This window comes from Vespa mandarinia, chromosome 7, assembly GCF_050613455.1.
Source record: "Vespa mandarinia isolate Hongniang chromosome 7, ASM5061345v1, whole genome shotgun sequence".
Taxonomy (NCBI): domain Eukaryota; kingdom Metazoa; phylum Arthropoda; class Insecta; order Hymenoptera; family Vespidae; genus Vespa; species Vespa mandarinia.
Genome location: NC_140816.1, coordinates 5,422,501 through 5,437,500, shown reverse-complemented (window position 1 = coordinate 5,437,500; position 15,000 = coordinate 5,422,501). Strand labels below are relative to the sequence as shown.

Sequence of the window (15,000 nt, the reverse complement as noted above, 5' to 3'; positions counted from 1 at the left end):
GAAGGAGAGAAAGAGAAGAAAAAAGAGAGGGAGAGAGAGAGATAGAATCGTGTTTATTTTATTTCTATTTACTATTTCCTATTGTTCGTATAAAAATATTGTAATCTTATATTGCATCCGTACCGACATATCGAAAAATTTTATCGTAGATATCGATTTTTATCTGTTAGTTTGTTTCTTCCTTTTTTCTTCCCCCATTTTTTTTTCTTCGATTTTTCATTCTTTTCCTTGACAAATGTAGATGGCGTGTTTTAAAAATATTATTAAAAATATAAATAAATATAATCGAGAAATAAAAGCAAATGAAAAATAATAAAAATCATATATTTCTTCTATTGGCGCAGGGGGAACTTTTTATTATTTTTTTTTTCTTTTTAAGAAAAGAAAAATACATAAATAAAAAAAAAGAAGAAGAAGAAGAAGAAGTTGATAAAAAATAAAAACAACTCGGTTATCTGCAATACTCCATAAAAGCTGTGATGTGAAAAAAAGGAAAAAAAAATTTTTTTGCGAAAAAGATTGAATAACAAACGTTTACGTTCAAAAGTTTTAATTGCTTTTAAAAGTGCATACGTTTGATATAGTCAACCTCGCACAATGTGAAAGGTATATGTTTCAACTTTTAATCCTCTAAAATAAAACTTGAATGGAAAGTACATATGATAAAAAGGGACAGAGATACGTATGTACACGCGAAAGTTACTTGAAAATGTTCGTATTTTATTGCATATACGCACGCGCGCGCACATACACACACACATATACAATATATATATATATATTTGTTTTTTTAATATCAATCTAATACTACATGCCAGAAGCTATGAATACATGCACGTTCAAATGAACAAACATATAGAAACTTTCTACGGCCTCGTCCCTTTCCAATTCATCATTCACCCCCTCCCCCATTTACTTTCTATCAGCGGATTTACTACAATCTAATCTTTACTCATCATCCCAGTAGAAAATTTTCATTCCCACTAATTTCGCGATCACATAACAGGGTGACACGTCGCGGCGCGGCGCGACATCGAACGTGCATTAACGGCATACTGAAATTGGTTTCCAGCTGTCACAGCGCTGATTTTGGCGATAGAAACGTGCGAACACACGGGGCCCCCCCTAGAGAGGGCCCCCGACCCGAAGAGGCCGCCGTAAGGCGGTCAAACGCTCTCAGGTAAGAATTCACCTTTTTATTATTATTTTTATTATTATTATTATTATTATTATTATTATTATTGTTATTGTTATTGTTATTGTTATTGTTACAACATCTTTCATTTTCATTTAAAAATTATTTAATTAATCATATATATTCGGTAAATGAAATAATATCGCTAATCGACACGTCTAATCTAAAGCAATTTGATGAATATAATGTTAAATTATTTTATTAAAATTCAAACACGTCATATTTTATTTTTGAAATGATAAAAAGAGTGAAAATTCGTTTTACGTTATCGGAAAAAGATATTTTTAATTATATATATATATATATATATATATATATATACTTTTTTTTTTAAATGAATATACATAAGAAGAATTAATTAATGAACCGATAATATTCAATATGCGCGGTTGTATAATGTGTTTCCGTATATTTTAATCATTATTTTATTATAATATCATTTTATATATCGTATAAGAGTGCTACTGGAAAAATGCATTACCCTAGAAAAGTTTCATGAGAGAAGGGGTGGGGAAGGGATACGTTCGAACGCTTATAAAAAAATTCATTTCTGTATGGGTATTAAAAGAGAAAAGAAACAACGAACCGATTACCATCGAATCATGGATTTACACCGTTAAACCCAATTTCCATAGGGCGATTGCCGCATACTTTGAAAAGAAAAGAAAAGAAAAGAAAAGAAAAGAAAAGAAACAGAAATAATAAAGAAAAAAAAAAGAGAGGAAAGAGAAGAGAAGAAAAGAAAAGAAAGGAAAGAGAGAAAAAGGAAAGAAAAAGAAAGTCACGATTAACATGTAATTTCATTGGACAGATTAAAATGAAAAAAAAAAAAAAGAAAAAAGGAAGAAAAAAAAAAAAAAGAAAAATAAACAGAATCTACTCGTGGTATTAACGCGACTATTACGCGTCTATCTTAGAGATATTAAAAGATAAAGAAAAATCAAATTAAGAAAAAAGAATAAGAAAAAGGAAAGAAAAAAAGAGGAAAGAAAAACAATATGTATCGTGAATATAACGCTATGAAACTAGAGCGATCCTTTGTTCTTGGTAGCTCTTGGTTTGCTATTTTATGATATTATGATATCGCAGTAATATCGTGTTACTTGTTAAACTCTCTCGGATATTACGATAGGATATCTCCAGAAATTACTTAAAATCCGTAATGTCAGACCGAAATCGTGATCGTATCGTTTCTCAGAGCTAACCCAAAAGCTATACCACAGTTTCTTCTATATTGACATATAAACCATTCGAATATTATAAATTTATATAGATTTGTTACGAATAAAGCATAGAATTGACAAATATTTTGGATATTTATAAAATCGCTCATTCCTATTATTAATATCTTTTCAGAATTTGTTTGCTTTTTGTTTGTTTTTTTTTTCCCTTTTTTGTTAGAAAAGATAATGGTAATTGAGTGATCGTAATTAGAAAAAGAAAAAAAAAATTAAACAAAATTTATAATTTTATTTCGTAACATAAGTAACAAATATTTTCTACCAAAAAAAAAATATATATATATATAAGTTGAGAAAATTTTTCAATGTAATATACGATACAACTTTGGCATCTCTGTCAGCCGTCATTCATCATTTAATGACTTTCAAAAAATTATTTTCTACCCGTCTGTATACGCCGTTCATGCCGCCGAAAGACCAGAGGGGATCATATTGGTGATAATAAATGTGTCATATTTCGGCAAATCATAATTAATGAGAGAGAAAGAAAGAGAGAAAGAGAGAAAGAGAGAAAGAGAGAAAGAAAAAGAGAAAGAACGTGCTAGGAAGAAAAAAGAAAAGATATATATATATATGTTCTTATATTATATATAACCCGAGGGGAGAAAAAGAGAGACAGAGACAGAGAGAGAGAGAGAGAGAGAGAGAGAGAGAGAGAGAAAGAGAGAGAGAAGTCCAGATTAATTAATCTTCATCGAACTGGGTTGTCGCAGAATTCACGGCTTATATCACTCAGAAAATAAAAAGATAATTCGTTTCTTGATTATCCTTCGTGAGATATTATCTAGAAAACGTTAGTCTTTCCTCTTACAAAGATTTACAATGATACATCATATCGATGAGAAACTATGAGATAATAATAATAATAACATAAAATATTCATGATTACGAAAGGGACTTGATAAAGAGAATATTTTTCAAAATGATCGTATTAATTTACGATAAACGAATGAATAATAATTTTTGAAAGCACGAAACTTGAGATTAAATTGAAAATAGCTTTTCGATATCAGTATCGTATATACATATACAATGAACATAAGATAAAACATAAAGATAAACGTGAGATACAAATTTTTATGGTGGCGTACTTAGATATTTTTTTTTCTTTTCTTATCTTTTCTTTTTTTTTCTTTTTTTTTTTCTTTTTTTTTCTTTTTTTTTTTTGTACATACCAGAAAAATTTGAGAAATTCATAGCTATCTTCTTCCTCGTTCCTTTTTTCCCTTTAAAAATGAAGTTTATGTATTTAAAAAAAAAAAAAAAAAAGAAAGAAAGGAAAAAAAGGAAAAGAGGGAAAGAGAGAGAGAGAGAGAGAGAGAGAGAGAAAATATATAAAATACGTAAAAAAAAAAAAAATACAGAAAAATTGTCCTAACTTATTTTCCAAATATAATATAAAACGATAAAAAATATTCGCGGCAATGGGTTTCCCGCTCACGAAAAATAGAACAAATTTCACAGATTTCGAATAAATGCGTAATGAAAATCGTACATATGTACATTACGAAGGTAAACTACCAGGCTCGTAATTCGAGAGCATCGATATCTCGAAGAGGAATTCGATTATAACGTTAAAGCGAACGCTAGCTGATAAGAAAGATGCTTGTTCAAACCAAACGAAAATACCAAACGAACTTGGCGTTCTTTTGAGAGCTCCACAAATTGCTTCGCTCTACAAACCAGTTGAAATATTTGCCAGCTGTTTCAAAATGATTTGTCCCGTTAACGCGTCCCGTTAACGCATATTTTTATTATTTCTTTTTTTTTCTTTTTTTTCGTCCTTTTTTTTTTCTTTTGGTCGTTTAACAAATAATATATGAAATGTTATTGCAACGAACTTAAATATTATTAAAAGATCTCTGAACTTTGCAATTAAATTTCGATTATTATATATTGAAAATACAAAGATATACTATATATATATATATATATATATCTATATATATAGTATATCTTTGTATATAGTATATATTTTTTTATTTAATGCAAATTTTTTTCTATAAGACAAATGAAATTCATCGATAAACTCGATAATAACTCGAAATAAATAATTAATTTTATTGACTTTAAATTAATATTAAAAATCAATTAATTCGAAATTTTTTCGAAACAAAAATTAATTCGAAACAAAATCGAATTATTTCTTTCTCTTCTTCAAATTTTAAATTCGAACATATCTAAGTATTTTTGATCGATTTAAAAACATTTCGCTCACCCCGTATAACAATTTATTTATACACTTCGAATACGTTCAATTTCAACTTCGATTTCGCTCAGTTATTTTATTATTTATGGAATACCTTTTTTTTTGTACATTATATATATATATATATTTTTGTCAACGAAGTCATTCGTAATTTCAATACCAATAAAACCAATGTATCAAAGAAAAATCATAACTCATGATATGAAAACCACGGTTTTGTCACATTTCTTTTCTTTTAATTTTCTTTTTCTTTTTACTTTCCTTTTTTCTGTTTTCTTTTTTTTTCCGAATGGCCGAAATTGGCTAGATATTCTTTGTCTCTTTCTCTCGCTCTCTCTCTCTCTCTCTCTCTCTTTCTTTTGCTCCGATCAACCAAGATACATAAGAATCACTGGTCGATACATTAATGCCAAACTCACGAGAATGCAAGCAATATATTTTGTTATCGATAATTGAATCGCCGAGTGCGGTCGACTTTCGTCGTTCTTTACCCTCCTGCTCCTTATTCTATCACTATTTGTACTATTACCACGATCGAGAATGATGCTAAAATTACGAACTTTCCTAAGCAATAAACAAAACAAAATAAAGAAGAAGAGAAGAAATACTAGAAGAGAAAAGAAAAGAAAAGAAAAGAAAAGAAAAGAAAAGAAAAGGAAAGAAAAGGAAAGAAAAGGAAAGAAAAGGAAAAAAGGAAAAAGGATATTATTCTTACGAGAAAATGAATTAAATATTATCAAATATATAATAATGGGAATGATACAATATATTTATTATTATTTGACGAATTTTACGAAATAAAATTTATCTATATTTTTATCTTTAAAATTCTTATTATTAATCTTTATTATGTTATTATTGGGAATGAAATTTTCTCTTTCTCTCTCTCTCTCTCACTCTCTCGCTTTTTTCCTTTCTCTCCCTCTTTTTATAGAGATTATAAAATTTATCTATAATATTTTATTTCATTGATTTACCTGATCATTATAACAAGTATCCTCTTTCACATTGGCTTTGAATCATTAAATCGTGGCATACCACTGAATCTAAATGAATTTAACTATACGAGTAGTTTTATTTTCGAGCTCCTTCCACATCCTATTTTCATATTTTTCTTCTTTTCAATCCTTCAAATTACCCTAACGACATTCTCATCGCAATACAGATATATTTTACATAGATATTTCGTATAAAATTAATTCTATTTATATTTTTTTTTTTCAATGATTAAAGAAATGGAGAGAGAGAGAGAGAGAAAGAGAGAGAGAGAGAAAGCAACGTAACTATACTAAAAATTACAAGTATAATTCCACGCAAGAAATTTCATCCAAGTAATGCACTTACACGGAATTGATAATAAAACAACCACCGCATAGTTGAATGCACAGGGTGGACTAAAAATAGAAAAAAAAAAAAAAAAAAAAGAAAAAAAAAAAGATCTACCCAAGATATTTCAATGATCGATCATCATACATTCTCGAGAGTCTTTCTTAGAGTTTATTGTTTTTTGTTCATTTATTTCTCTCTCTTTCTCTTTCTCTCTCGCTTTTCTCCCCTTGTTGATTTTTCTTTTCTTCTTTTTATTTATTTATTTTTTTTTTGTGTCCTTTCTTTCGTCAGATCATCAAAAATACAAAAAATTTCTATATGACAAACTATATGTAGATCTCGTAGATATAATACATATATACATACATACATACATACATACATACATACATATATATAGATTAAGTATATATGTATTATACTCTCGTAGTACGTGAGAGGAAAAGTAAAGAATATTATAAGCGAATTCCTGTAAATTTATTAGCAGATCTCGCTCGTTTACTCTAACAATGAGAAACGAATTTTACATAATCGATATATATTATTCTATTGCGTCACGTTCGCGCGAAAAACTATCAAAAATCCGTCTCCCTTATAAATATTTTCGAAATGTTCGATGACAAAATGCTAAATGATTCAAGCGCCGAATAAATATGTCGATTAGGATACCACATTTTGAAAATCGATCTATTGTGTGACCGATTTTTATCCCAAATATATATATATATATTAGGAGAGAGAGGGAAAGAGAGAGAGAGAGAGAGAGAGAGAGAGAAAGCATGAATTTCCATATTTTACACCGCAACGCATAATTTCCTGTTGCGAAGCAGATGATAATAACGCGATGGTCAACCCTTTCACCTCCTTCGCACTCTCTCATTTCCTCGTTTTTTTTTCTCTCCCTTTTTCTAATTTTTTTCTTTCTCCTTTTTGTTTTTTTTCTTTTTTTTAACATTTTTATATCCATTTTTGGTAGCTCGTAACATACGCCGCTAGTGTCCAACGTAACAAGAGGGAAGAGCTCGATGTTCCACGCGTCGGAGGAGAGAATATTGCTAGTCTAGAGTAACTCCTGTTTTCATATCGCGTAATTTGCATGTCCTTTATCCTCCTATCCAACCTCGGTAACGCCACTACCATTCGAGAAAGAGAAAGGGTGGAGGGGGGGGGGCAGTTTGGCTAAAGGAAAAGAGAGAGAGAAAGAAAAACAAGGAAAAAAGAGAAAAGGAAGAAAAAACAAAAGAATATAGAAATAAAAAGAGGAAAAGGGAAAAAAGAGAATGCGGAGGAAAAAAAGAAGAGGGGGGGAAAAAAGTAAAATAAATAACCCAAAGAATATATAAAATGTATTTACGTCACCAACACATACAGATTTAGTAACCTAACGTGATTTAAATAACAACAAAATGGAATACTCTTTCATTCGCGTTTTGGTCGGTCTAATCTACGTCTAAGTAAATATTTTGCAAAAACAAATAAAAAAGGGAAGAAAAAGAGAGAGAGAGAGAGAGAGAGAGAATGAGAGCCATACGAACTGGTAGAAAATTCAAGTATAAAGATAATCTATGCACGCACGCATCCTAATGAATATTCGTGATATTTGCGAGATGGCAAAGTACGTGCAAACGGAGAAAACGAATTTTCTTTTCGAAGTAAAACGAGAGTAAAATTCGTCGGACGGATTATCGTTAAAATGGTTCGTTTGGAATGACTAAAAAAAGAAGGAGTATAAGGAGAAGTGATATATATAAAAGTAGAATCGTGAGTTTCTGAATGCTTCCCTAAATCGCCATGTTCCTGTGATCTATCCAAAGGCAAAAGTTAGATGAAAGGGATGAGAAATGGAAAAAAAAAAATAAAAAATTGAACGCAATATCTGGTAAATGGAAATTAAAGAGGAAAAAAGATATGAAAAGAAGATAAGGAAAAGGAAAAAAAATGTGAGATATAACATTTTATATTAAGAATTAATCATTTACATATGTATATATCTAAATATATATATATATATATTTATATATTATATAGATATATATACATACCTGTTCAAATATATATTATAATTCTTTTTTTCTTTATAAATCTCTTTCTTTGCACGATTTTATCAACGTCACAGAAATGAATTACAAAAGCTATTATCAAAGGTGTTATCATAAAAAAGAATAAAAATAGAGAAAAACAAAAAAGAGGGAGAGAATGAGAGAATGTGTGTGAGAGAGAGAGAGAGAGAGAGAGAGAGAAAGAAAATAAAAGAGAGGAAACTGAAGTTCGGTTCAATTTTTACCGAAAATTTAATATGCACTTTGGTGTAAATCTTAGCCGTGACTCGTTAATCCATGATGCTCCTTTACGCCCTCGAAGATACTTCGAGAGAATGAGTTTCGACCTAAAAGTCGTCTTTTGCAAAGCCCTTCATTTTCTCCTGTCATCTCACACACTCTCTCTCTCTCTCTCTCTCTCTCTCTCTCTCTTTCTTTCTTACTCTCTTCCTTTCTCTTTCTAGTATTAATAGGAGTACGATGCCAGTTAATCCATGCTACCATGATACACAAGCAAAGAGACAGGAAAGGGGTAATGAAGGGAAAATAAAAGTCATGTATGTGTGTGTATATATGTATCTGTGTATGTATGTATGTGTGAAAGAGGGAGAGAGAGAGAGAGAGAGAGAGGGATGAAAAGAAATAACTATAAGAGCCGTGAATCTTGTAAATATTCTCAAGGATTAAACTACCCTGTCTTTAACCCTCTGTAAAGAACTTTAGAAAGAATCCAATTTTAGGGATAAACCTAACGAATTATAAATGTTCCCCATTCTGATCTCTCTTTTTCTTTTTTCTTTTTCTTCTTTCTTCGATCTTTTTTCTCTTTCTCTCTCCCTCTCTCTCTCTCTCTCTCTCTCTCTCTCTCACTCTCTGACAAAAAGAAAAGAGAAGAAAAAAAGAAAATCAGAAGAAAGAAAGTAACGAGACCGTGTAAATAGGAAATAAAAGAACAACGCAAATGCGTTCAAGCCTATCCGAGATTTTATTTTTTTTTTCTTTCTTTCCTTTTTCCCTTTTTCATTATCTCTATCTCTTTATCGCACTCTCTCTCACTCTCTCTCTCTCTCTCTATATATATATATATATATATATATATATATATTTATATATATCCATCTCTCTATCTCTCTATCTATCTATCTCTCTTTATATCTCCCTCTATCTCTTTCTCTATTTTCTTCTCGTTAAAAAGAGAAACATTAAATATATATATATTTAATTATATATATATATATATATATATATATATATGTATGTATATCCTACATTAATTAGTACGTATATTACCGGCTCGGCTGAAGAGCTAATTAACGTGAACCCGCGAGTGCAAACGGACGCACTTTTCGTTTCGAGCTACTTCCGAAATAAAAAGAGAGAAACAGCATTTAATGATGCCACGTTATATAATACTATATATATATATATTTGTCATGTATATACATATATATATGTATATATATGAAAGATTTTATTATCACAAGTCCGATCTACTTACTGTCGACGTATATAATGACAAAATTTTTCTAATAGAATATAATGATATATAATGATTTTTATCGAGGGGAAAAATAAAAAAAAAAAAAAATTAAATAAATAAATAAACATATGTATATATATATATATATATATATATATATATATATATATTTCATTTATAAGCCTTTTCAAATTATAACCAACGATCTAATGTATTACATGATATAGTAGTATAAAAAGATAAGTAGATAAAGGCTTAAGTACTATTATTACGGGCCGTTCGTTTGTCGTCTTTTCTTTAGATTGTTCGGACATTAGTAAGCTCGGATTAAGTCATATATACATACATATATATATATATATATATATAGCTGGTCTTAGTCAGCGTTAGTAGAAAGTCAAAGAGAGAGAAAGAGAGAAAGAGAGAGAGAGAGAGAGAGAAAGATAATGAAGAGAAAGAAAATATATTTGTCATGAGTAAAAGCTTGCCATCTAGTATAAAGATAATAGAGATGAGCGATATACAACGTATAATAAATTAATAGGATAAAAAGATAAGTCGTTGAAGTAGTATGACTATAATTAATATGGTCAATATGATATAAATAAGAAGAAAAAGTGTAAGAGCATAAGAATGAAGTGATACCAAACGGAACGAAATAAAGAAATGAGAGTATAAATAATTCGAATGAAACGTCAAGGATATCAACAATATTGGCAATTTGATATCGTGCTCGTATAAAAAAAAAAAAAGAAAAAGAAAAAAATTTATAGAAAACTAAAAAGAAAATGATAAATCGTTACTAAAATTCTCTATTTGATAATATCGTTCGACTCGATGAACTTTCCATAGGTTATCACTCTGATAAATAACGATAATGATACATTAGAAATTTAAATGTAAATTTTTTTTCTTTTTCCTTTTGTTGTTGTTGCTGCGTTTCTTTCTTTCTTTTTTCTTTTTTCTTTTTTTTTTTTTTTTTTTTTTTTTTTTTTTTTTTTTTTGATCAAACGTATTCAATGACATTAAAGAGACTTTTGCAATTTTTCACAAGATACCACGTAAATTTTATCCGCGTTATCTTCGACGGTCTACGTTTATTCAATGGAGAAAAACATTTTCTTATTTTTATTTTATCCGTTTCTCACCAATTCCTTTTTCATTCTTTCTTACGCGTTCACAACGGAGAAAATCCGTACGAAGTATCGTCCGGTATCGATGGAAACAACAACGTTGCAACGTATCTAATCGGACGGAAAAATGTTTTCACGGTGACTGCTTTTCCGTAACATGAGTAGACACTGTCGCTTCGCGTTGCACGGAAATAATGAAGGAGAAAACAACAGAGAAGACTGTTTCATCTCTCTCTCTCTCTCTCTCTCTCTCTCGCTCAACTCTTTTCTCTTTTCTTCTTTTGAAATTCTACGACATACCGACTAAGAATATTGTGCGCATCAGATGATGAGAGATGGAAGAAGAAGAAAATACTTGGTCGACAGACCGATTGATTTTTTTTTCTATCCTTCCGAACAACAAAGTTTCTTGATACAGTTAAAATTGAAGAACCATTCACCAATTGATCTAATACAGCGGTTCCCAATATTTTATTTTTATTTTTGACTTATCATTTGACCAGTCAATTTCCTTAAATTGTAGCCATCATCCCTTAATATAATTAATTTTTGACTGTCGTACCGCTTGGCAATCAATTTTCCAAAATTTTGTTCCTTAATATTACCTTTTTTGACTTGCATACCATTTTCTAGGTAATTTCCTTAAATTGTCCTCCTTAATATTATATTTTTCCTACTTCCTTATTCATTTGATAGTCAATTTCTCTATATATTCCAGGCCTCTCCTTCCCTCTTAATATTAGAAAAATAATTTTATTCTCCATTATTCAATCCTTTTCTCTCTTTATTTTCCTTGCATATCCTTAAAACATCAAATCCTGGTTGAGAACCCCTGTGTTCCAATAGATTCTATCGTATCTATCGTATCTATCTATTTTTCTTTTTTACTATCGTTATAGTTCTTTCCAATGAAAAATAAAGTTCTTAAACGTCCAATACTATTGCTATAGTAACAAGTGTTACACTTTTAAGTTTCGAACACGTTTGATGGAAGATTCAAAGAAGCTTCCTTGCTTGGTTGCTTGCTTGCTTGCTTGCTTGCTTGCTTGCTTGCTTGCTTGCTTGCTTACTTGTTTACTTGCTTACTTGCTTTCTTGTTTAATGATTACCAAGAGGCGATCGAGTTAAAGGAAATGAAAATACCTTAGAAACGAGTAAGACGACATCTCACCTTTGATTGCATCTCCAATGAAATTTTAAGCATACCATTCCGGAAGTTCGTCTCTTATAAGCTTGGCATTCCAAAGGAACGTGTCATTTCTGAAAACGTTTCACGAAATAGGAAAATACTCAATATTTTCTTTTTTTCTTTTTCCTTTCGATTCGACATCACATTTCTATTTTATTAAATTCAAAGTTATATATATATATATATATATATATATATATATATATATATACATACCTATATGACGTACGTATTTCCAATGACATCACCAATTCGTACAAGTCAATTCGTTTAACAAAATATATATATATATACTTTTATCGTTCAAAACAAGTTACTTTGCGTATGTGTGTGCGTATGTATGTATGTATGTGCAACATACACATATAAATATATATACATTTACACACACACATATGTATATATACGTACTTATAATTTCTTGAGATTTATATATAATTTCTTGGGACAAATTAAAAAGAAAAAGAAAGAAATAATAAAGAAAAAAAAAAAAAGAAAAGGAACGAATAGTTTGAAGGAAGGAGATCGTGAGACGAATATAAATCGAAAATTACGGCAAAGTCGGCGAGCAGAGAAAAATGTTCTATGATAATATCAAGAGAGAGAGAGAGAGAGAGAGAGAGAGAGAGAGAGAGAGAGAGAGAGAGAGATATCGAAAAGAAAAGAGAAAGAGAGAGAAGAAGAAGAGTTCTATATGTTCCTCAAAAGATAGAACTTGCTCGTTCAAGAACTCACGAAGCGTTAAAGTCTCGTCTTGTAAGAAGGATGGATAGATGGATGGATGGGTGGATGGATGGATGAATGGATGGATAGTTGGATGGTTGGATGGATGGACCAACGGAAGGATGGATAGATAGATATATATATAGATAGACAGATAGATAGGTATGGCAACAACAATAGCACCCAACAGCCGACGTATTTGTCGAGAAGCTATTCGCAAAATGTCTCTCGATGAAAGCCGAAAAAATGAAAGCCGGCCGCTTTTCAAAGTCCTTTCAAAGTCTAGCCATGAACGTGTTTCCTTTCAAGAGTCCACCAGTTTCGAGATACTGCTTCTTCTTCCACGAGAGAACACGCTTTATTCTCTCTCTCTCTCTCTCTTTCTCTCTCTTCTACTCCTATCTCTTTTTCACTTTCACGATCTCTCTCTTTCTCTCTCTTTCTCTCTCTCTCCTCTCTTTCTCTCTCTCCTCTTTCTATCTCTCTTTCTTTTCTTCATAAAAAAAAAGAAAAAAAAAAAAAAAAAAAAAAGATATCCCACGTCGAATCCTGTCAGATCGTTCAAATTCTCACGCGAGTATATGAGAGCGAGCTCTTTTAACGAAAAATCAATTTGTTTACATTGAATAATTTTCATTTTCGTTGCGCAAGAGCTGTAGAGACAAAAAGAAAAAAAAAAGAAAGGAAGAAAAATAAAAACATAAAATTTATAAGAAAAGAATTAATAAAGTAATTAACTTCTTTTTTTTCTCTTTTCTTCCTTGTTTTTAATTAAGATAACAGTACGTAGGGTTATCATATATACGTATACATCCATCATCTTGTATCATAATATTTTTGGATTTGTTCGGCATAAAAGAGAAAAATAGAAAAAGAATATGATAAAAGCTTATATATACATAAACATATATATATATATATATATATATATATATATATAAAATACATATATACATTTATGTATACATCGAAGCGCTAGATTTGTAAATCAACGATGGACGTTAATATCGTAGAATTTTTTTTCCCCATCCCCATGTGTTTCTCCCATGCGCATTAATTACAGAAACGAGAGAAGACATTAGCGAAGCGAGAGCAAAAAGTGGCTTTACACCGTTAGGCAATTCTGGGCAAAGAACGACCCGTGTGTCCCTTTCCACTTCCGCTTAACATAGAAACGCTTCCGTTTTACTCTACCTCTTCTCATATCTTTTATTTTTTTCTTCTTCTTCTTCTTCTTCTTCTTCTTCTTCTTCTTCTTCTTCTTCTTCTTTTCCAAATGGTGTTAAAGGAAGCAAATTGTGAATATAGCTTACGCGCATCAAACATCTGACGGTCTACTCTAATGCACGATATTATAATATATATTAAAGATAATATATATATATTATATATATATATATGTATATATATATATATAATATATATATATATATATAAAGAGAGAGAGAGAGAGAGAAAATACTTTCCCTCAAGGGTGAATTTTCTTATCGCGTTTACATTAAAAAAAATTTACTCGTCGGAAGGAGTAACTTCGACGTTAGGAAACATTCCCCACCCCGCCCCCACCACCACCCCCATCCCGTCCTTCGTCCTACGTCAGTTCACGTCAGTTCATATCCTCTACCTCGTATCAACTCGTTCCTCCTTTTCAGTGTATGCGTGTGCACCTAACTTTGATGCATCATTTTTACATCTTCTCAACCATACTCTTGAATTATTCAGACATCTTCTCTCTCTCTCTCTCTCTCTCTCTCCTTCTCTATTTCTCTTCCTTTCTATCTCTTTCTCTCTTCGCCCCATTTCTCTTTTTCTTCTCTCTTTTTCTTTTCTTTTCTAAATTCTTCAATCAGTGTGTTTTAAATCAGATATTCCCAACAGAAAAAGAAAAAGAAAAGAAGGAAAAAATAAATTATCTACGAAATTTCACTATCCAATCTAATAATCCTCAACAAACCCATCTAATCTTTTTCATGCTTTTCTCTTCCGACATTGCTATCGCATGAAGGATATCAGCATACACACATATATATATATATATATATATATATATATATATATATATTATATGATGCATAGATATATTTTTTTTCCATTTCCAGATCGAACGAAGGAAAAAACTATAGTTTCTAAATCGAAATATCGAAATTTATATATCCGCGGGATTTACAATAAAACAACTTTTTCGATCTTTCTTTCACTTTTATACGAAATCATTTGAATTTATAACGTTCTATATATTACATCTCTAATATATCGTCATTTTTGCTATTTTGATGTAATTTGATAAAAAAGGAAAAAAAAAAAGAACAAGTATAATTTAAATGTGATAAATTTACAATTAATACATGCAACGCGTATTATTATTATTATTATTATTATTATTATTATTATTATTACCTATAAAATATTAAAATGGTGCCGTTAAAGTTTCATATATATACTTTTTTTTTATTTTATATACG

General features: G+C 30.1%; 1 protein-coding gene across 6 annotated transcripts in view; it reads left to right on the top strand.

The window, feature by feature from the left end:
* tn (tripartite motif containing protein thin) overlaps positions 1 to 15,000 on the top strand; it is a 61,625-nt gene that overhangs the window by 4,522 nt on the left and 42,103 nt on the right. For 5 of the 6 annotated variants that reach the window (XM_035863588.2, XM_035863587.2, XM_085658224.1 and 2 more), the window contains exon 2: positions 1,073 to 1,180. The gene's annotated coding sequence lies outside the window, so the exon portion shown is untranslated. Of the gene's footprint in view, positions 1 to 1,048; positions 1,181 to 15,000 lie in introns of those variants that run through there. The other variant, XM_085658225.1, reaches the window with a different exon arrangement.